The sequence below is a fragment of the Theropithecus gelada genome, chromosome 11, assembly GCF_003255815.1.
Source record: "Theropithecus gelada isolate Dixy chromosome 11, Tgel_1.0, whole genome shotgun sequence".
NCBI lineage: Eukaryota > Metazoa > Chordata > Mammalia > Primates > Cercopithecidae > Theropithecus > Theropithecus gelada.
The window spans coordinates 22,803,520-22,825,857 of record NC_037679.1 but is presented as its reverse complement, the minus strand read 5'-3'; the positions used below and the strand labels follow the sequence as shown (position 1 = coordinate 22,825,857).

The 22,338-nt window shown below is 41.3% G+C and overlaps 1 pseudogene across 1 annotated transcript; it reads right to left on the bottom strand.

Moving 5' to 3' along the window:
- Positions 1 to 15,114: 15,114 nt before the first annotated feature.
- LOC112634599 lies at positions 15,115 to 17,438 on the bottom strand (annotated as a pseudogene). Its single transcript, XR_003121795.1, has 2 exons — positions 17,137 to 17,438; positions 15,115 to 16,803 (listed from the first exon to the last, which is right to left on the bottom strand). The product of XR_003121795.1 is annotated as a polyadenylate-binding protein 1-like (transcript).
- Between the last annotated feature and the right edge of the window lie 4,900 nt (positions 17,439 to 22,338).

The window sequence follows — 22,338 nt, the reverse complement described above, 5'->3', positions numbered from 1 at the left end:
AGGTGCTTATTCTAATAAGATTTCAGGAAAACCTAAGACCAGGGGCAGTCAGAAAAGCCATTTGTCTGCTTGGCATTTTTCTTGAGAGGCACATTGTTGATCCTGTGTTTCATTTCAGGTCTTTGGTTTGTCTGGCTTGCTGTTTTATACCAGAGGAATTGATGACAATGTATCTTGGCTATTGATTGCTGTGCAATCCTGACAGTCAAACAGAGCTGCCCGCTGGAGGGGCAGGAAAATAACAGAGGAATGTTCTTCTTTCACTTACAACATTGCCAAATTTACCCATTTTCTTAGAATTGAATCCATTACTGAGACAGTAAAGGAAGGGATTTCTAAGAGAAGCAAGAAAGGGAATAAAAAGAGTAGGAGTTGGGGGAATTTGAATGGGGATCTAGAATTTTTTTTTTTTTTTTTTTAGACAGAGTCTCACTCTGTTGCCCAGGCTACGGAGTTCAGTGGCATGATCTTGGCTCATTGCAACCTCCACCTCCTGGGTTCAAGCAATTCTGATGCCTCAGCCTCCCAGTTTAGCTGGGATTACAGGTGTGTGCCATCACAACTGGCTAATTTTTGTGATTTTAGTAGAGACAGGGTTTTGCCATGTTGACCAGGCTGGTCTCAAACTCCTGAATCTCCTCGGCCTCCCAAAGTGCTGGGATTACAGCTGTGAGCCACCACACCCCACTGTAGAATTCTTTTCTACTAGTCAGGGTGGAAATGAAGTATAAAAGCATGAATAACCTTTTTATTCCTGGAAACACTTGTCACATCTTGTTCCAAGTTACCATTGACGGGATGAAGGAGGGTGTCTTTTTACAGGCTGAAGAAAATTCACTCATCTATTCATTTATTTAGTAGATATTTATGGATATCCTGCTGAATATGTCCCAGCATTTAATATCAGGCACTACATTAAATGCTGGAGCATATGTAGGTGAATAAAACAGATCACTTCCTGCCTTCAAGGAGCTTACAGTCAAGTGCAGGAGATAATCTATGAGCAAGGAAACCCATTCTAATAAACTTTACAGGGTTCTGTGATGGAGCATTAGGAAGCCTTAGATAGGATAGTTGCTGAAGGCCTTTGAGAGGAAATGACATTTGAGCTGAGGTCAGAGCATGGAGCGATGACTGGGTGGGGGTTCAGTGGATGGTGACATCCGAGGCAGAGGGAATGATGTACACAAAAGCTGAGATGTTGAAAACATTTGATGAATCTATGAAGGTCTACATTTGATTAGGGTCTTGCTTTTGGCACTAACCAAGGAGCAGGACTCCAAGAACACTAAAACCGTAGTGACAAATAGAAGCCTTTCCTACTTTTGGGAAATTCAGCTAACTCATTAGAAAATTCAAGTGATGTGCCAGGTGCGGTGGCTCACTTCTGTAATTCCAGCACTTTGGGAGGCCAAGACTGGTAGATAGCTTGAGCCCGGGAGTTCAAGACCAGCCTGGGCAACATGGTGAGACCCTGTCTCTATAAAAAATACAAAAATTAGCTGGACATGGTGGTGGACATCTGTAGTCTTAGCTACTTGGGAGGCTAAGGTGGGAGGATCACTTGAGCCCAGGAGGTTGAGGCTGCAGTGAGCCATAATTGCACCTCTGCACTCCAGCCTAGGCGACAGAGTGCCACCATGCTCAGCCTTCTTTGGGTATTTTTATTTATTTCTAAAATACAATAGGAGTTAGCATCAATTCTCTTTCTATTTTTCTTTTGCTTCTGACAAGTTTAAGAGCTAAAAAATATTTTTCACCTAAATAAGCGTAAGGGGAATGGAATGGCTTTCAGTTCTTTGAATTCATTATGAATTAACTATATGACAACTTTATAATTGGACAGACTTAATAGTCTGTCAACTGAAAACCAACTTTGATCCTCAGTCAATAGAGTAATCTATGTTCTCAACCCTGGCACTGGTACTTCCAGTTGCCTCTTTTTTGGAAGAGGTTTTTACACTGGTGGCCAGGGCACCAGAGGAAGATTCTGGATGGACAGCACTGCACCTTTGGCTGAAAGGTAACTGTGAAAAGCTCAGTGGTAAATGTGAGCCTGAGGCTCCAGCACTGGCATACACTTCAGGCAAATGACTATAGGAAAGAGCGTATGTGGAAACTGAGAATCTGAACATTGATTTCCTTAAAATTCTCTGATGACACCCACAGAGGTACCTGTGGCCCAGCATGAAGACCACTGTCTAGAAAAACCTCTGCTCATGAGTGTCATGGTTAAGAATATTCTCAGCATCCCTGTTTGTACCAGCGCCAGACTAGAAACAAGCCAATACCCCTTGTCAGGAGAGACAAAAATACATTTTAATCTGTTCATATAATGCAATTAAATATAAATACTGCAGTGAAAAACAAATGAACGTCTGGGTGTGGTGGCTCATACCTGTAATCCCAGCACTTTGGGAGGCTGAGGTAGATGGATCACCTGGGTTAGGAGTTCAAGACCAGCCTGGTTCACATGGTGAAACCCCGTCTCTACAAAAATACAAAACTTAGCCAGGCATGGTGGTATGTGCCTATAATCCCAGCTACTCAGGAGGCTGAGGCAAGAGAATCACTTGAGCCAAGATCGTGCCATTGCACTCCAGCCTGGGTGACAGAGCAAGAGACTCTATCTCCAAAAATAAAAAAAAAAAGAAAAACAAATTAACTATATTTATATTCAATGATATGATAACTCAACAAGGTGAATCTTGGAGACATGATGTTGAGAAAAAAGCAAACAAAAACCAACTAAGCAACCAAAACCCAACCACACGAGTCCCAGAAGACTATGACCTGACCTTGTCTGACCTTCAGAGCATTTCCGAAAACCATCCTTAGAAAGCCCAAAAACATGGTGGCTCATGCCTGTAATCCTAGCACTTTGGGAGGCCAAGGTGGGTGGATTGCCCGCCTCTACCATAAAATACAAAAACTTAGCCAGGTGTGATGGTGCATACCTGTAGTCCCAGTTACTTGGGAGACCGATACTTGAACCTTGGAGGTGGAGGTTGCAGTGAGCTGAGATCTTGCCACTGTACTCCAACCTGGACAACAGAGTGAGACTCTATCTCCAAAAAATCACCCCACAAAAGAAAAAAAACAAAAAAAGAAAGCTCAAAAAAAAAATGTAAAATCAACAATATGTGTTTAGGCATACATGCGTAAAAAAAATTTTTTTTTTTGAGACGGAGTTTCACTCTTGTGCCCCAGGCTGGAATGCAATAGTGCAATCTTGGCTCACTGCAACCTCCACCTCCTGGGTTCAAGCGATTCTTCTGCCTCAGCCTCCCAAGTAGCTGGGATTACAGGGCCCCACGACCACACTTGGCTAATTTTTTGTGTTTAGTAGAGATGGGGTTTCAGCATATTGGTCAGGCTGGTCTCGAACTCTCGACCTCAGGTGATCCACCTGCCTTGGCCTCCCAAAGTTCTGGGATTACAGGCGTGAGCCACCACTTCCAGCCTAAAAAAAATTTTAAAGACAACAAAATGATAAAATTCAGAATAGTGCTTGCTTCTGAAAAGGGGAAACAAAGTATCAGAAAAAGGAGAAACATATTGGTAGATGCAGCCTATGCCATCCCAAAATATGCTACTTTGCCTTAAGGATTACCTTGAGCTAGAGGCACTTGTAAAACAGTCGGTGCAAGGAGGACACTCTCACCTCCCTGTTTTTTCCTGAAAGGTGATAAAAATCTCCTGTGAAAGATGCCCTCCCTACATCAGGGGGAAGGAAACATCACCAAGAAATGGGGAGTCTAGGCCGAAAGAAATCGAGACAAACACGATGTTAAAGTAACTCTCATCTTCCTTTGGTCTTCTTGTATATGGTAGGTACTTTTCCACAATTGTCTCTCTTTGTTCAACCAAGGATGTAAGCACTTAGTTTTTGCTATTTCTTTGAGTTTTTGTGTTTCTGTGGGGATTCCCAAGTACATGTAAAAATCTGTATGCTTTTCTTCTATAAATCTGTCTTATGTCAATTCAATTCTCAGGTCTAGCCAGAAACAGTAAGAGAATGAAGATGAAGTTTTGCCTTCTCTACGCAAAAATTATTCAGGCGGGGAGATCACGAGGTAAGAAGATTGAGATCATCCTGGCTAACATGGTGAAACCCCATTTCTACTAAAAATACAAAAAATTAGCCAGGAGTGGTGGTGGGTGCCTGTAGTCCCAGCTACTCGTGAGGTTGAGGCAGGAGAATGGCGTGAACTTGCAGTGAGCAGAGATCAGCCTGGGTGACAGAGCAAGACACTGTCTCCAAAAAAAAAAAAAAGTATTCATGGGGTGATTAGTTTGCAAATGATAATTATAGTATTATGCATTATAATTTAAATATAAGTTGCATATGTACTTACATATATATGACCTGTATTTATCTTTAAACACAAATGAGGAAAAGTTTAAAAAAAAGAAAGGGGAATACATGAAGTTAGACTTGATTTAAAAACAAAAAGAAATGCAAAGAAATAGATTTGACTTCTTTTTCCTGTTTGTTTATTCTCTGAGGCAAGAGCAAGTTAGGTTGATAGATTCTTATCCCTTTATCTTTGCTATTTATTTATGTATTTATTTAGAGACAAAGTCTCACTCTGTCTCCCAGGCTGGAGTACGGTGGTGCCATCTCAGCTCACTGCAACCTTTGCTTACCGGGTTCAAGCGATTCTCCTGCCTCAGCCTCCCAAGTAGCGGGGATTACAGGTGCCCGCCACTAGGCCCAGCTAATTTTTGTATTTCTAGGCAAGACAGAGTTTCACCATATTGGCCAGACTGGCCTCGAACTCCTGACCTCAGGTGCTCCACCCCCCTCAGCCTCCCAAAGTGCTGGGATTACAGGCGTGAGCCACTGTGCCTGGCTTATCTTTGCTATTAAAAAAGAAAGAAAAGTTACAGTGATTCAGGGTGCTCAGTGAAAGACTTTAGCCATAAGAGAGAAAACAGGCTTTATATTGTAAGTGCTCAAAACATATAACAGATTGCATTAGAAACCCCATTTTCTTGCTATGTTGACACTAATCACATATACACATGCCATGCTATAAGTAAAATATAGTCAAACTTCATGGGAACTTGAATTATGCAAATTTGAAACAGTGTAAAACAAATTATTGAGTTTTATTTTATATGCATGATTTAAAATAATGCAAATCTTTCCCCCTCCAAAAATATTATCAAGAATCACATACTGTAATTCCAAAGCCAGCAGGCAAAGGCAGACAGAGATAGGAAAAGTGAATTGGAAACCATTTACATTATATGTTGCTGTCACATGGAAATATTACTTTATTATAAAACAAATATATCAATTTTTTTAACTTTAAGTTCGGGATGCATGTGCAGAGTGTGCAGGTTTGTTACACAGGCATACATGTGCCCTGGTGGTTTGCTGCACTATCAACCCGTCATCTAGGTTTTAAACCCCCACTGCACTAGGTATTTGTCCTAAAGCTCTCCTTCCCATTACCCCCCACCCCCCGACAGGCCCCAGTGTGTAATGTTCCCCTCCCTGTGCCCATGTGTTCTCATTGTTCAGCTCCCACTTATGAATGAGAACATGCGGTGCTTGGTTTTCTGTTTCTGTGTTAGTTTGCTGAGGATGATGGTTTCCAGCTTCATCCATGTCCCTGCAAAGGACATGAACTCATTCTTTTTTATGGCTGCGTAGTATTCCATGGTGTATATGAGCCACATTTTCTTTATCTAGTCTATCCTTGTGGGCATTTGGGTTAGTTCCAAGTCTTTGCTATTGTAAATAGTGCTGCAATAAACATACGTGTGCATGGGTCTTTATAGTAGAATGATTTATAATCCTTTGGGTATATATCCCGTAATGGGATTGCTGGGTCAAATGGTATTGCTGGTTCTAGATTGTTGAGGAATCACCATACTGTTCCATAGTGAATGAACTAATTTACACTCCCAGCAACAGTGTAAAAGCATTCCTATTTCTCCAAAGCCTCGCCAGCATCTGTTGTTTCCTGACTTTTTAATAATTCCCATTCTAACTGATGTGAGATGGTATCTCATTGTGGTTTTGATTTGCATTTCTCTAATGACCAGTGATGATGAACTTTTTTTCATATGTGTGTTGGCCACATAAATGCCTTCTTTTGAGAGGTGTCTGTTCATACCACTTTTTGATGGGGTTTGTCTTTTTCTTGCAAATTGGTTTAAGTTCCTTGTAGATTCTGGATATTAGAGCTTTGTCAGATGGGTAGATTGCAAAAATTTTCTCTCATTCTGTAGGTTTCCTGTTCATTCTGATGGTAGTTTCTTTTGCTGTGCAGAAGCTCTTTAGTTTGATTAGATCCCATTTGTCAATTTTGGCTTTTGGCAATTGCTTTTGGTGTTTTAGCCATGAAGTCTTTGCCCAAGCCTATGTCCTGAAAGGTATTGTCTAGGTTTTCTTCCAGAGTTTTTATAGTTTTGGGTTTTACATTTAAGTCCTTAGTCCATCTTGAGTTAATTTTTGTATAAGGTATTAGGAAGGGGTCCAGTTTCTGTTTTCTGCATATGTCTAGCCAGTTTTCCCAGCACTATTTATTAAATAGGGAATACTTTCTTCCCCATTGCTTGTTTTTGTTAGGTTTGTCGAATATCAGATGGTTGTAGATGTGTGGTGTTATTTCTCAGGCCTCTGTTCTGTTCCATTGGTCTATATATCTGTTTTGATACCAGTACCATGCTCTTTTGGTTACTGCCGCCTTGGGGTATAGTTCGAAGTCAGGTATCATGATGCCTCGAGCTTTGTTCTTTTTGCTTAGGATTGTCTTGGCTGTATGGACTCTTTTTTGGTTCCATATGAAATTTAAAGTAGCTTTTTTTTCTAATTCTGCGAAGAAAGTCACTGGTAGCTTGGTGGGAATAACATTGAATCTATAAAGTACTTTGGGCAGTATTGCCATTTTCAAGATATTGATTCTTCCTATCCATGAGAATGGAATGTTTTTCCATTTGTTTGTGTCGTCTCTTATTTCCTTGAGCAGTGGTTTGCAGTTCTCCTTAAAGAGGTCCTTCACATCCCTTGTAAGTTGTATTCCTAGGTATATTCACTTTGTAGCGATTTGTATTCTCTTTGTAGCAATTGTAAATCGGAATTCACTCCTGATTTTGCTCTCTGTTTATCTGTTGGTATATAGGGATGCTTGTGATTTTTGCACATTAATTTTGTATCCTGAGACTTTGCTGAAGTTGCTTATCAGCTTAAGGAGATTTTGGACTGAGACAATGGGGTTTTCTAAATATACAATCATGTCATCTGCAAACAGAGACAATTTGACTTCCTCTCTTCCTATGTGAATACCCTTTATTTCTTTCTCCTACCTTATTGCTCTGGGCAGAACTTCCAATACTATGTTGAATAGGAGTAGTGAGAGAGGGGATCCTTGTCTTCTGCTGATTTTCAAAGAGAATGCTTCCAGCTTTTGCCCATTCAGTGTGATATTGGCTATTGGTTTGTCATAAATTACTCTTATTATTTTGAGATATGTTCCATCAATACCTAGTTTATTGATAGTTTTTTGCATGAAGGGGTGTTGAATTTTATCAAAGGCCTTTTCTGCATCTATTGAGATATGGTTTTTGTCGTTGGTTCTGTTTATGTGATAGATTACATTTATTGATTTGCATATGTTGAACCAGCCTTGCATCCCAGGGTAAAGCTGACCTGATTGTGGTGGATAAGCTTTTTGATTTGCTACTGGATTCAGTTTACCAGTATTTTATTGAGGATTTTTGCATTGATGTTCATCAGGGATATTGGCCTGAAGTTTTCTTTTTTTGTCGTGTCTTTTTGGTTTTTGTATCAGGATGATGCTGGCCTCATAAAAAGAGTTATGGAGGAGGCCCTCTTTTTCGACTGTTTGGAATAGTTTCAGAAGGAATGGTACCAGCTCCTCTTTGTGTTTCTGGTAGAATTCAGATGTGAATCTGTCTGGTCCTGGGCTTTTTTTGGGTTGGTAGGCTATTAATTACTACCTCAATTTCAGAACTTGTTATTGGTCTATTCAGGGATTTGACTTCTACCTGGTTTAGTCTTGGGAGGGTGGGTTTATGTGTCCAGAAATTTATCCATTTCTTCTAGATTTTCTAGTTTCTTTGCACAGAGGTTTTTTTTGTTTTGTTTTTTGTTTGTTTGTTTGTTTGTTTTTTAGACAGATTCTCTGTTGCCCACGTGGAGTGCAGTGGTGCGATATTGGTTCACTGCAACCACTGCCTCCCAGGTTTAAGCGATTCTGCTGCCTTGGCCTCCTGAGTATCTGGGACTACAGGCATGCACCACCATGCCTGGCTAATTTTTGTATTTTTAGTAGAGATGGGGTTTCACCATGTTGGTCAGGCTGGTCTCGAACTCCTGACCTCAGGTAATCCATCCACCTCAGCCTCCCAAAGTGCTGGGATTACAGGCATGAGCTACCACACCCAGCTGAGGCTTTTATAGTATTCTCTGATGATAGTTTATATTTCTGTAGGATAAGTGGTGATATCCACGTTATCATTTTTTATTGTGTGTATTTGATTCCCCTTTATTAGTCTAGCTAGTGGTCCATCTATTTTGTTAATCTTTTCAAAAAAAAAAAACAGCTCCTAGATTTATTGATTTTTTGAAGGCTTTTTCTCGTCTCTATATCTTTCAGTTCTGCTCTGATCTTAGTTATTTCTTGTCTTCTGCTAGCTTTTGAATTTGTTTGTTCTTGCTTCTCTACTTCTTTTGTGATGTTAGGGTGTTGATTTTAGATCTTTCCAGACTTCTGTTGTCAGCATTTAATGCTATGAATTTTTCGTCCCCAGCTAATCAGCAGCACCCATTCCCTATCCACATGCACACCAAATTATCCTTAAAAACTCTAGCCTCTGAGTTACTGGGGAGCAGATTTGGGAAATATCTCCTGTCCTTCTGCTCAGCTACCTTGTGATAATTAACCTCTTTCTCTATGGCAACTCCTGCTGTTCTCTGTATCATCTTTTTTCGGCAGCAGAAAAGAAAAATCCATCAGACAGTTACACCCTTTTACCCCCCATCCTGCAAAAAAAGTTAACATCCTAATCCCTTGAATCTGTTGTAAGGGATCAGAATTTTCCGCCCCCAAATATTCTACCCTGACGTAAGTATTATTTCAAGTTGAAGGCAATTGAGAAAAAGTTCACTGCCCTCCTTCCATCTTCCTAAAAACAGGGTATACATTTTCCTTGTGAAGGTATCCCCCCCTTTCCGGTAGTAGAGAGAACAACCCTCAATGCCATAGACAGAAATGGTACCAGAAGAGTCACATAAAGAAACCTTACTGGCTAACCCTAGGGGGCTAACATGAATGAATCTCCTACATTTACCTTGTCACAAGTTACCACTGCTAGAACATTTAGAAACCTCTTTCCTTTGTCTTGTCATTTCTCTATACATTTGTCATCCTTTAAGTGGTAAAAAAAAGCCCCAAGTCTGGCTACTTCTTTGGGGTGGGTTGGGGGGGTTCTCTTCTCTATAATTTCTCCTTCCCATTTAAAACTTTTAAGATTAAATAAAATGTGTATGCTTTTCTCCTCTTAATATGTCTTTTATCAGTTTATTTCACAGACTCAGCCACTGACCCTAAGAGGGTAGAGGGAAATTATTATTATTATTTTTGCCCTGCATTGTGAATATGTTACCTTATATGGCAAAGGGGAATTAAGGTTGCAGATGGAATTGCTGGCTTTGAAGATGAAAGGAGAAGCCACACGCCCAGCAAGGCAGGTAGCATCTAGAAGTTGAATAAAACAAAGATATGAATTATCCCATATAGCCCTCAGGAAAAAACACAGCTGTCTTAGTCCATTTTGTGTTGCTATAACAGAATAGCACAGATCGTGTAACATATAAAGAAAAGAAATATATTTCTCATAGTCATGGAGGCTGGAAAGTCCAAGATCAAGGGGCCTGGCATCTGGCAAGGGCCTCTGGCTGTGTCATGCCATGATGGGATGTGAGAGGGCATGAGGGGTGAAAGACAGAGAGAGAGAGTGAGAGAGAGAGAGTGAGAATTCACAGCCTCAAGTCCTTTTCTAATCTGCGTTACCCTATTCATGAGGGTGGAGCCCTCATGATCTAAACATTTCCTATTAGGCCCCACCTCCTGACACTATTGCATTGGAGATTGAGTTTCTAACACTTACTTCTTGAGGGACACATTAACAACACAACAATCCTTCTGACATCCTGATTTTAGCTCAGTGAGTGCCATTTGGGATTTCGAATCTCTAGAAAGGTAAGAGAATAAATTTGTATTGTTTCAAGCCGTTAAGTTTTCAGTAATTGTTTTTGAGACAGGGTCTTGCTCTGTTGCCCAGGCTGGAGTGCAGTGGTATGAACATGGCTCACTGTAGCCTTGAACTCCTGGACTCCAGCAATCCTTCCACCTCAGCTTCCTGAGTAGCTGGGACTACAGGCATGCACCACCATGCCTAGCTAGTTTTTTCCTTTTGGTAGAAACAAGGTCTTGCCATGTTGCCCAGGCTGGCCTTGAAGACCTGGGCTCAAGCGATCCTCCTACCTTGGCCTTCCAAAGTGCTGGAATTACAAATGTGAGCCAATGCCCCTGGCCTATGATAACTTTTTTCTTTCTTTCTTTGAGATGGCGTTTTGCTCTTGTCACCCAGGCTGGAGTGCAATGATGCAATTTCAGCTCACGGCAACCTCCACCTCCTGGGTTCAAGTAATTCTCCTGCTTCAGCTTGCCGAGTAGCTGGGATTACAGGCACCCACAACCATGCCCAGCTAATTTTTGTATTTTTAGTAGAGATGGTTTCTAGTAGTAGTAGGTTTTTAGTAGTAGTAGGTTTCACCATGTTGGCCAGGCTGGTCTCAAACTCCTGACCTTAGGTTATCCACCTGCCTTGGCCTCCCAAAGTACTGGGATTCCAGGTATCAGCCACCATGCCTGGCCTGGTAACTTTTTAAATAGAAGCTGTAGAAAACTAGCACAGGATTTATTTACAGGTTTAGTTTATTCATTTTAATTGCTATCTAGAATTCCACTGTATGTGTCCTTTGCCTATTACTTCTCAAAATTGTATTTGGGAGATTCAATCATGCTGCATGTGCCCGTATTTTCTATAGTTTTATTAGCTTTCTGTTGAATGACTATACAGCATTTTATTTCCATTTTATTTCTTTATACTCCTGTTGATGGACATTATTTCCATTTTTTTTTGTTATAAGCAATGCTATGAAAATTTTTGAATTTGTTTTCTATGTATATGCACAAGAATTTCTCATAGGGGCTGGGCACAGTGGCTCACACCTGCAATCCCACATTTGAGAGGCCAAGCTGGGAGTATCACTTGAGCCCAGGAGTTCAAGACCAGCCTGGAAAACATAGCGAGACCTCATCTCTACAAAAAATTTAAAAGCTAGCCAGGCATACTGACATGCACCTGCAGTCTTAGCTACTCAGGAGGTTGAAATGGAAAGATCTCTTGAGCTCAGGAGGTCAAGGCTTCAGTGGGTGTTGATCGTGCCACTGTACTCCAGCCTGGGCAACAGGGCAAGACCCTGCCTCAAAAGAAACAAAAAGATTTTCTTAATAGGCCAATGGGTTGATAGCCCACTGGGATAATGAATCTAATGTGCAGCCGGGTTTTTAACTGAAGGGGAGTGGAACTGCTGGATTGTAGGGAGTATGCATCATTAACTTCATTATATGGACTAAATTGCTCTCCAAAGTGGTTCTACCAATTTAACCTCCTCTGGCAATGCATAAAGGCATCCATTTTCCTATAAATTCAAATTTGACTTTAAACTTTTTGCCAATATGATGAGCATAAATGGCTTCTCCTTTTTATTTTAATGTGCATTTCCCTGATTACTAGAAAGGATGAACATGTTTACATATGTTTATTGGCCATCTGCCTTTCCTGTTCCTTGAATTGTCTGGATAATGTGGAACAATATAAGAGACAGACCCGACATGCAGGACAACGCCAATGTGAAAATGTAATTGAACTTCCACAGGCCTTGATGGTTATTTAAGTAGTATTTATTAAATTTAAGTAACTTTAAGTGAAATTTATATGAGGAACTCATGAATGTATTATTTAATAAAATGTATCATGAATGTATCACTTAATAAAATCTAAGTAATAATATTTGTCTTTTCACGTGAAGAGTAATTTAAAGCTATTGAAACTCTGAGAAACTTTAATATGGCTCTTTTGACAAACACTTCCTACTTTTTTCTTTTTTTTTTTTTGAGATGGAGTCTCACTCTGTTGCCCAGACTGAAGTGCAGGGGCGTGACCTCGGCTCACTGCAACCTCTGCTTCCTGGGTTCAAACAATTCTCCTGTCTCAGCCTCCCAAGTAGCTGGGATTACAGGTGACTGCCCCCATGCCCAGCTAAGTTTTGTATTTTTAGAAGAGACAGGGTTTCACTGTGTTGGCCAGGATGGTCTCGATCTCCTGATGTCAAGTCATCCTCCCGCCTTGGTCTTCCAAAGTGCAGAGATTGCAGGCGTGTGCCACCGCATTCGGCCAACATGTCCTACTTTTTGTTTCTGATTTAGCACTCAAATGTCAAGAACATGAACCCATTTTTCATTAAATAATGAACACATGTTAGATTCTAACCAGTTTATTTAACAATGAACACATTTTAGACTCTAACCAGTTCATTTAAGAAGAATTAAAAACTTCTAGCAACAAGGATATCATCTTGATAATTACTGAATGTTTGGAAGTATTTAATTCTTAGGTTAAAGGAAAGGACTTAGGAAACCACAGAGGGGCATTGGTGGCTGGGCATTCTGCTCAATGGCTCTAAAGCTGCAGTGTGCGAGACAACCGCTTACTCCAAAGATCTGTTCATCCCACTGCTGATACTCTCCTTTCCCAGTTCCCTACTCTCCTCTGGCTCTTAAGTTGAGAAATATCAGAAGCAAAAAGTCAGAAAAACCATGATGCTATCTGTGATTTCACTGCTCCCTCTTTCGGACAGAGACTGCACCTGCACCATGAGAGTCATCCACTTTCCACGGCATAATAAAATAAGTGACTTTCATTTCTGTATTTCTACTTTGTAACCAAAACTATCAAAAGGTATTTAGTACATAAAGACTTCAAATTAATATCTTTTTATACGTTTACCTATTTAATTTAGATATATCTATCTGCCATAGCGATATAAATATAGACAGGTAGATGGATGAAAGAGAGATGGAGATATGGCTAGAGAGATAGATATAGGTGATAGGCTTGTTTTCCTTCTGTTTGTTTTTTCTAAGTCTTTGTGACATGGAATTTCCCTCCACAAAGCATTTAAAAATATTGTTATCAATTGACAATTTACCCTTGACTTGATGTCTTTTTATCAAATTCTATTTCATACCTTTTATTTTTTTTTATTTTTTATTTATTTATTTTTTTTTTTTGAGACGGAGTATTGCTCTGTTGCCCAGGCTGGAGTGTAGTGGCCGGATCTCAGCTCACTGCAAGCTCCGCCTCCCCAATTCACGCCATTCTGCTGCCTCAGCCTCCCGAGTAGCTGAGACTACAGGCGCCTGCAACCTCGCCTGGCTAGTTTTTTGTATTTTTTAGTAGAGACAGGGTTTCACCGTGTTAGCCAGGATGGTCTCCGTCTCCTGACCTCAAATGCACCCATCTGGGCCTCCCAAAGTGCTGGGATTACAGGTGTGAGCCACCACGCCCAGCCATATTATTATTATTTTTGAGACAGGCTCTGTTTCAAAGGGCTGGAGCTGCAATCACGGCTCACTGCAGCCTTAACCTCTTGTGCTCAAGTGATCCTCCCACCTCAGCCTCCTGAGTAGCTTGGTCTGCAGATGTGTGCCACCATGCCCAGCTAATTTTTGTAATTTTGCAGAGATGGGGTTTCTCCATGTTACCCAGGCTGGTCTCAGAACTCCTGGGCTCAAGTGATCTGCCCGCTTTGACCTCCCAAGGTGTTGTGATTACAGGTGTGAGCCACCACACTCAGCACCAACTTTATTATATCAGCCTATATTTTATTCCTTTCCTTTCTATTCTTCCCTCCCTCCCTTCCTACCTTTCCTGCTTTCTCCCCTATTTTCTGTGATCTTTTGTAACTGCTGAAATGATCACAGGTATTCCTTGCTACAGTGCAAGGTATATTGGGATAACAAAATATATGGGGAAGATAATAGCCATATATAAGTCAGAGGGTCCCTCTATTTTGTTATTCATTAAGTTGAGCCAAGGTTTTGTTGGCTTTACAATTCATTGGGAGATACAAGCATATGATGCAACATTCATGTGGTATCAAAATGTATACAGTGAGGGAAAAGTCTGTTTTACACATCAGCTTCCCGCCTAAGGGACAATCTCCGTTGCCTGTTCCTTAACACATGTATTTTGAAAGCGAAATCCTCTGCACATGGTTAACAAAATGAAGTGGAATTTCAGAGCGATATTATGTTCCTCATTTAATGGAGAGAAAAAAGAATATGCCCTCAAATATCCTTCTGCCTCCCCTTCCCTCTCTCCCTTCTTTCCTTCTTTTTTGAGATGGAGTCTTGCTCTGTTGCCCCGTCCCTCCCCTTCCCTTCCCTCCCTCCCTCCGTCCCTTCTTTTTTGAGATGGAGTCTTGCTCTGTCGCCCAGGCTGGAGCACAATGACACGATCTCAGCTCACTGCAACCTCTGCCTCCTGGGTTCAAGCAATTCTCCTGCCTCAGTCTCCCGAGTAGCTGGGATTACTACTGGCACTGGTACGGCATAGTGGCGCGTGCCACTATTCCCGGCTACTTTTTGTATTTTATTTATTTTTCACTGTTTAAGGAATTTTTATTAAAGTAATAATTTTATAATCTGAATTACGTTTCCTTGCTCAGTTAATTCTGTTACTTAACACAGAACTGACATTTTGAGCTATTCCACAGTAAAGAATTACAAAATTAAAGAAAGGAATGCTTTAAATTGTTGTACTTTACTGAAAATTCTTTTTCCCAGACTCTATAAAACATTAATGTGTTTTCATATTTTACTATTTTTGTGTGTGTGTGTTTTTAATTTTTAAATCAGTAAGTAGTCTAGGACTAGTGTTATGTTTGCTAGACTTGGCATTTGCTTGGTACATAAGGTTCAAAGTTTCTTTTCCTTTTTAAATTTATTTTATAATTTGCAATGTTTTTTCCATAATATTTACATTTTTCGATGTTTAGATATTTTTCTTCTGTGAAGTACAAGTTTCTTTTCGTGGTCCCTGATCAATTTTAAACAGTTGGAACACGGGTGGCACTGTGAACTGCTTTCTGGGCAGCCTCTTTAGCTTGGTGGGCTTGTAGTACAGCTACAGCTTCATCAGCCTTCGAACGGAGTGACTCTGGAGACTCCAGCATATGAAGAAGTTCTGAATTACCAATCTCCAACAACATGCCAGTGATTTTACCAGCGAGAGTAGGGTGCATGGCTTGAATAAGAGGAAAGAGCCGTTCACCCAACATTTGCTTTTGCTCTTAAGGATGGGCAGATACCAACATGGAAGCAGTCAAAAGGTTCCTGACCTTGTACATGAACAGCAGGCTGTTGCATTGTAACTTGTGGCTGTGCATTACGATGTTTCTGAGGATTTCGAACTCCTGCAGCATAGTTATAATGTGGAGTTGCACAGCAGCAGCTGCAGGACATGGACCCATTGTCTGTGTTGATGTGTTAGCAACACGCTGTGTTGACATGACTCGTGGAACCTGTGAAGAAGCTGGTCTTATAGTACCAAATGGTGGTCTAGGAGCAGCTGGGCGGATAGCACTGGGCATATTTTGGAATGGATGAGGTCTGGCCCCCTAGGCAATCCAGCGAGGACTTGGTCTTAGTTGAGCAATTTGGCTAGAAGGATGGTATGCAGCACCGTTCTGAGTCTGTGGGAGAGCTGCCATGAAGTAACCTGAAGGAGGTGCTGGCTGGTAGGGGTTGATTACAGGGTTGGGCATAGCTCATACACTTGCCATTCTCTGCATATACTGGTTAGTGAGGTGAGCCTGGCACTCTTCTTTGCGCTGAGCTAAAGCTACATACAATAGCTTTGTGGCCACAATTCTACCATTCATTTCTGTAACTGCTTTAGTAGCTTCTTCTGGTGAGGAGAAACATACAAAACCAAACCTTTTGCTGCGATCACCCTCCATCATAACCTTTGCACTAGTGATTGTACCAAATGGAGAAAACTCTTTCCGGAGACGTTCATCATCAATGCCATCATCAAGATTTTTCACATAAAGATTAACACCGTGGAATCTGGTGATCCTATCTTGCTTCATCTGTTCAAACTTGCGCTTAAGTTCTGTCTGCCGTTTCACTTTTTTCTGAGCTCTACCAACATAAATTTCTTTCCCACTGAGCTCCTTTCCATTCATTTCATCCACAGCTTTCTGTGCATCTTCAAGCCTTTCAAAGCTTACAAATCCAAATCCTTTGGGTTTTCCACTTTCATCAGTCATTACTTTCACATTTAAGGTAGGCCGAAACTTGCCAAAGAGATCCTTAAGGCGCTCATCATCCATGTCTTCTCCAAAATCCTTAACGTAAACATTGGTGAACTCTTTTGCCCTAGCTCCAAGTTCAGTTTCTCGTTCTTTATGAGACGTAAATCGTGCAACAAGTACCTTGCGATCATTTAGGAGCATTCCATTCATTTTTTCCATAGCTCTTCCAGCTGCTTCCTGTGTCTCAAAGTGTACAAATCCATAGTCCTTGGAATCATTTTCATCACAGACCACCTTACATGAAAGGATGTTACCAAAAGGAGAAAATGTATCATACAGTGCTTATTATCAATGGATTTGTCCAGATTTTTTTTTTTTTTTTTTTTTTTTTTTTTTTTTTTTTTTTTTTTTTTTGAGACGGAGTCTCGCTGTGTCGCCCAGGCTGGAGTGCAGTGGCGCGATCTCGGCTCACTGCAAGCTCCGCCTCCCGGGTTCACGCCATTCTCCCGCCTCAGCCTCCGAGTAGCTGGGACTACAGGCGCCCGCCACCACGCCCGGCTAGTTTTTTTTGTATTTTTAGTAGAGACGGGGTTTCACCATGTTAGCCAGGATGGTCTCGATCTCCTGACCTCGTGATCCACCCGCCTCGGCCTCCCAAAGTGCTGGGACTACAGGCTTGAGCCACCGCGCCCGGCCCCAGATTTTTAATATACGCAGCCCACTCCACTTCTGTGAAGTGATGGATCACGCTGAGACCACACGATGCCTACTGCCTTGCCCTTTATAACATCAAAATTCATAGTGTTCACAGCATGCTCCGCGTCCGCTGGCTGCTGGAAGTTCACATACGCGTAGCCCAAGGAGCAGCGGGTGATCATGTCCCTGCAGACCCGGATGGAGAGGATGGGCCAGGCCTGGCTGAACTTTAGAGCATCGCGTGGGTCACGTCGGGATGGAGGTCCCCCACGTAGAGCGAGGACGTGGGGTAGCTGGGGGCACTGGGGTTCATCTCGGCATAGCTGCCCGCAGGGCCACAGGCGGCGACCTTTCCGTGAGAGGAGGAGAGCCAATGCCGGGGCTGGGGGCCGGAGACGGGAGGCGGTGAGCGGGGGCAAGCGCAGAGGGCCAAAAATCACCCGGAATCGAAAACTACTCAACCGCCCCAGAGCGGTGTTGATCCGCTGCCGCTGGCTGCGGGCGGGGGTGGCGGTGTCAGTCCGGGCAGCGGAAGGCCTCGGTCGCTTGGTTCCTTCTTGGAGCTGCTGCGGGCGGGCGGCTCGGCTTCGGCTGCTTCAAGGCGTTATTTTATAAAAGAGGAGGAAAAAAAAAATAGAAGTGTACAGCAGGGGAGAGGCAGATTTTTTGTACATTTTGGGGAAGTTTAAAAAATTGTTTTTAGTTTTTTGTTTTTGTTTTTGTTTTTTAAATAATAAGTGTATGTTCCGAGCCTGGTGCACATACTCCGCACTCTCAGCCCTAACCGCCGGGGAGAAGGGGCTAATTGTGTATTTTCAGTACAGAAGGGGTTTCGCCATATTGGCCAGGCTGGTATGGAACTCCTGAACTCAGTTGATCTGTCCGCCTAGGCCTCCCAAAGTGCTGAGATTACGGGCGTGAGCCATCACACCCGGCCAGTTTTTCTTTTTTTCTGATGTAGGCACTTGTAGCTATAAAATTCCCTCAGTACTTACTGCTTTTGCTGTATCCCATAGATTTTGGTATGTTGTGTTTCCATTATCATTTGATTCAATAAATATTTCAATTTTCTTTTTAATTATTTCATTGATCCACTGGTCGTTCAAGAGTATATTGTTTAATTTCCATGGTGTTTATATAGTTTCCAAAATTCCTCTTGTTATTAATTTCTAGGTTTGTTTCATTGTGATCAGAGAAAATGTTTGATATTATTTCAGGTTTTTTTTTTTTTTTTTTTTAGACCGAGTCTTGCTCTGTCACCCAGGCTGGAGTGCAGTGGCGTGATCTCGACTCATTGCAACCTCTGCCTCCTGGGTTCAAGTGATTCCCTTGCTTCAGCCTCCCAAGTAGCAGAGACTACAGGCATGCGCCACCATGCCTGGCTAATTTTTGAATTTTTAGTAGAGATGGGGTTTCACTATGTTGGCCAGGCTGGTCTCAAACTCCTGACCTTGTGATCTGCCTGCCTTAGCCTCCCAAAGTGTTGGGATTACAAGTGAGAGCCACCACACCTGGCCCAGTATTTTTTTTTTTTTAATGTTTTAAGACTTGTTTTGTGACCTAAGAGTTGGTCTATTCTTGAGAATAATCTATGTGTTGAGGAAAATAATGTGTATTCTGCAGCCATTGGATGAAATGTTCTGTAAATATCTATTGGATCCATTTGTTTTATAATGCAAATTAGGTCCAATTTGTTAATTTTCTATCTGGAAGATCTGTCCAGTGCTGAAAGTGGGGTGTTGAAGTCTTCAGGTATTATATTGGGACTTATCTCTCTCTTCAGCTCTAATAATATTTACTTTATATATCTGAGTGCTCCAGTGTTGGGTACATATACATTTAAAATTGTATCCTCTTGCTGAACTGACTCCTTTATCCTTATATAGTGACTTTCTTTGTCTCTTCTTATAGATTTGTCTTGAAATCGATTTTGTCTGTTACAAGTATAGCTACTCCTGCTCTGTTTTGTTTTTTATTGGCAGGGAATATCTTTCTATCCCTTTATTTTCAGTCTATGTGTGTCTTTGTAGGTGAAGTGTCTTTCTTGTAAGCAACGGATCATGGGTCTTATTTTTTTTTAATCCATTTAGCCACTCTGTGTCTTTTGATTGGAGAGGTTAGTCCATTGGGGAGTTTGCATTCAATGTTATTATTGATAAGTAAGAACTTAACTTTTGCAATTTTGTTACTTGTTTTCTGGCTGTTTTGTGGTTCTTCTTTCTTTCTTTTCTTCCTGTTTTCCCTTAGTAAATGTTATTTTCTCTGGTGATATGATTTAGTTCCTTGCTTTTTGTTTTTTGTGTATTCATGGTATGTTTTTTGGTTTGAGATTACCATGAGGCTTGCAAATACTATCTTATAACCCATTATTTTAAGCTAATAAAAACTTATCACTGTTTGTATAAACAAACAAGCAAAAAGAAAGCTAATAAAAAGTTTACACCCTAACTTCATCCCCCCTTTTTGATTTTTTGTTGTTTCTATTCATATCTTATTGTACTGTTCATGTCTTAAAAAGTTGTCATAGTTATTATTTTTGATTAATTCATTATTTAATCTTTCTGCTTATGATAAGAATAGTTTACCCACCACAGTTACAGTGTTATAGTCTGTGTTTCTCTGTGTCCTTACTATTACCAGTGAGTTTTGTACATTTTCTTTCAAATTGAAGAACTCTCTTTAGCGTTTCTTGTAGGACAGGTCTGGTATTGATGAAATCCCTCTGTTTTTGTATGTCTGGGCAAGTCTTTATTTATCCTCCATATTTGAAGGATGTTTGCACTGGATATACTATTTTAGGATAAAACATTTTTTTTTAAATTCAGCATTTTAAATATGTCATGCCACTCTCCCTTGGCCTGTAAGATTTCCACTGAAAAGTCTGCTGCCAGATGTATTGGAGCTCCATTGTATGTTATTTGTTTCTTTTATCTTGCTGCTTTTAGGATCCTTTCTTTATCCTTGACCTGTGGGAGTTTGATTATTAAATGCCTTAAGGTAGTCATCTTTGGGTTAAATCAGCTTGGTGTTCTTTAATCTTCTTGTACTTGGATATTTATATCTTTCTTAATGTTTGGGAAGTTCTCTGTTATTATCCCTTTGAATAAACTTCCTACCCCTGTCTCTCTACCTCCTTCTTAAGGCCAATAACTCTTAGATTTTCCCTTTTGAGGCTATTTTCTAGATCCTTTAGGGATGCTTCATTGTTTTTTTTTTTTTCTTTTGTCTCTTCTGACTGTGTATTTTCAAATAGTCTGTCTTCATGCTAATTCTTTCTTCTGCTTGATTCATTCTGCTATTAAAGGCCTCTAATGTATTCTTCAATATGCCAATTGCATTTTTCAGCTCCAGAATTTCTGCTTGATTCTTCTTATTTCAATCTCTTTGTTAAGTTTTTCTTATAGAATTGAATTCTGAATTCCTTCTCTGTGTTATCTTGAATTTCTTTGAGTTTCTTCAACACAGCGATTTTGAATTTTTCATCTGAACATTCACATATCTCTGTTTTTCCAGAATTAGTCCTCAGTGCCTTATTTAGTTTATTTGGTGAAATCACATTTTCCTAGAGTGTCTTGATACTTAAGGATGTTTGCTTGTGTGTGGGCATTGAAGAGTTAAGTGTTTATTGTCTCACCTGAAGCCAGCAAGTCCCAGAGGTTCACTGTCTGGGCCAGACTACTGCAAGTGTTCCCTTAAGGCTCAAGGGCTCTTAAGTCAGCTTTTTGTTTGTTTGTTTGTTTGATGGTTCCTGGCCTGGGACTTGTCCTTCATGACGATGTTCTCCCCTTGGCCCAAGGCAGGTCCAGAAATGCCCACCAAGAGTCAAGTCCTAGAATTGGGGACCTCATGAGCCAACTTGGTGCTGCTCTACCCAGCTATGGCTGTGCTGTTATCTAAGGCGCAAGACAATGTCCCTTCATGTTTTCCTCTGCTTTTCGCAAGCAGAAGGAGTTTTCCCTGTAGCTACCACAGCTGGTAATATGCTGAGTCTCACCTGAAGCCAGCAAGTCCCAGAGGTTCACCAAGGCCCTTGATGTAGTACCTGGGTATAACTGGTGGTTATTCAGAGCCCAAGGGCTCTTCAGTTAGCAGGTGATGAATGCTACCAGGACTGGATCCTTCCCTTCAAAACAGTGGGCTCCCTTCTGGCCCAGGGCACGTCTAGAAATGTTGTCCAGGAGCTACGGCCTGGAACAGGGGCCTCATGACTCTGATGCTTTGTCCTGCTGTGGCTGACCTGGCATCCAAGATTCAAGACAAAGTCCTCGTGGTTCTTCCCTCTCCTCAAGTGGAAGGAAGGGGTCCTTTTGGAGCTGTAAGCTGTGCATCCTGGAGTTAGGGGAGGGGCGATGCCAGCACTCCCTTTGCTATGCCAGCTAATTTCTCAGTAGGTCATGTGAGCCCGAAGTCCACTGTCTCTGGGCCTAGTTCAGCACTAGGACTCACCCAAGAATTGCAATCCTGTGGCCAAGACTTCCTTTCAAGTTTATTTAGAGACCTAGAGCACTTTAGCCCTCAGTGGCAAGGTTTGTGGGAACTCAAGTTCAGATTGCTGGGGTTGGCAATTCCCCTCTGGCTAGGGCTGGTTGAAAGGCTCCCTCTGTGGGTGGATGCCAGCTGAGTTTGGTCTGGTTTTCCTTTCTGCTCCAACAGGACAGCACGGAGTTTAGTGCCTCATAATTGCTCTGTTTTCCCTCCCCCAGCACTCAAAGATGCTCTTTGCACCATGCCACAAATGCCATGGGATGAGGAGGGGTGGCACTGATGATTCAGAACTGTCTTCTCTATCTCTTCATTGCCTCTTTCAGCAATACAAAGTTAAACCCAGGTATGATGAGGGCTTGCCTGATTTTTGGTTCCTATGAATGTGTTCTTTTCTGTGTAGACCATTGTTAAATTGGTGTCTTTGCAGTGGGGGGTGGGAAGGAGATCGGTGAAGACTTCTATTCCACCATCTTGCTGTGCCTTCCCATATGCCATTACTGATAATGTATTGATCACTTGGTTAAGTTGGTGCTTTCTCGACTGTAAACTTGTATTTTTTTCCTTTGTAACTAGTTAAGTATACTGCGAGGAAATACTTTGAGACTATGTAAATCTCCTGCTTCTTATCAGACCACTAATTTTAGAAGAATTGGTTAACCTATCAGAGAAGAGTGATTATCTTTAATTTCCTAGAAATGCATAAGCCAGACAATAAGGGAAAGCATCCC